The 1,452-nt window shown below is 37.1% G+C and overlaps 1 non-coding gene across 1 annotated transcript; it reads left to right on the top strand.

The window, feature by feature from the left end:
- The first annotated feature begins 547 nt into the window (after positions 1–547).
- LOC139860720 (small nucleolar RNA R71) lies at positions 548–654 on the top strand. Its single transcript, XR_011763346.1, has one exon. It is a non-coding gene; the product is annotated as a small nucleolar RNA R71 (small nucleolar RNA).
- The last annotated feature ends 798 nt before the right edge of the window (positions 655–1,452 follow it).

The raw sequence follows: 1,452 nt of genomic DNA, 5'->3' as shown, positions 1-1,452 counted from the left end.
AAAATTAGGTCTTTGCTGGTTGTAAGTATTATTGGATACTTGTTGATTGCTAGGACCTTGTTGGTTGTTGTATGGAATATTTCGGTTATAATTCTGGTTTTGATTGTAAATCGATCTTGGCGGTTGATAATTATTCTGATAATTATTTCCAGGCCTTTGATTTATGTATGAAATATTCTCTCTTTGTTCCATTGTTAATTCAATACTGAGACAATCTTTTGTCAAATGTGGTCCTCCACACTGCTCACAACTAATTCGTATTGAGTGGATATCTTTAGTCATCTTTTCCATTCGTCTCTCGACAGCATCTATCTTTGCAGAAATGGAATCTAAGTCATGGCTAGAATCGGCTCTAGCTGCTTTAGATGATCTAACGATATCTTTTTCTTGAAGCCACTCATGTGAGTGGGAAGCAGTGTTATCAATAATTTTATAAGCATCAGTTTCGGTTTTCTTCATAATAGAACCACCAGCTGCTATATCTATGTCTTTCCTTGTAGTGATGTCGCATCCTTGGTAGAATATTTGTACTATTTGATAGGTGTCTAAACCATGTTGCGGACATCCTCTCAATAACTTTCCAAATCTGGTCCACGCCTCATATAGAGTTTCATTCGGTTTCTGTGTGAACGTAACAATTTCTCCTTTAAGTCTTACGGCTTTAGATGCCGGAAAGAATTGTTTAAGAAATTTTTCAACTAAAACGTCCCATGTATCAATCGCCCCTTCAGGTAACGATTCCAACCAATCTTTGGCTTCTCCCTTTAAAGTCCAGGGAAATAACATGAGATATATCTGTTCATCTTCAACTTCTCTTATTTTAAATAGTGTGCAGATCCTATTAAAGGTACAAAGATGTTCGTTTGGATCTTCCTTCGGCGCACCACTAAATTGGCATTGATTAGTCACCATGTGTAGAATTTGTCCTTTGATTTCATAATCTGGCGCATTAATGTCAGGATGAGTAATTGCGTGACCTTGGCCAGTGCGTTTAGCTCTCATTCGGTCTTCCATACTTAAAGGTTCTAGATTTTCCATGATTGAATTTGTTGAATCTGAATCACTAGAGGATTCTGATTTAATGGTTCGTTCCTCAACAATCTCTGTTTGAATGATTGGTGGTTCCGGAGGAAAAATTAATGGTTCAGGATCTATGAATCGTCCCTGAATATTCTCCGGATTCTCAATTGTGAGGTCGGGTTCAAAAAATGGATTATCGGAAATTTGAATTGGAGTACTTGGTTGACTGGATGACGATTCTAAAGAAAAATCAACGGCGACAATATTTGCTAGATGTCTTGATCTGGTTACAGGTGGTGAACGTACAAAAGGTGGTGAACGTCTTACTCGGTGCATTCACTGAATATCCTATTAGTTTTTAAAAGGAAAGAAAAATTATATAAGTTATCCAATTAATAGACTTTTCTGATTTTGCCCACGTTTCGAATAGCC

The sequence above is a fragment of the Rutidosis leptorrhynchoides genome, chromosome 7, assembly GCF_046630445.1.
Source record: "Rutidosis leptorrhynchoides isolate AG116_Rl617_1_P2 chromosome 7, CSIRO_AGI_Rlap_v1, whole genome shotgun sequence".
Lineage (NCBI taxonomy): Eukaryota > Viridiplantae > Streptophyta > Magnoliopsida > Asterales > Asteraceae > Rutidosis > Rutidosis leptorrhynchoides.
This window is presented reverse-complemented; position numbering and strand designations above follow the sequence as displayed.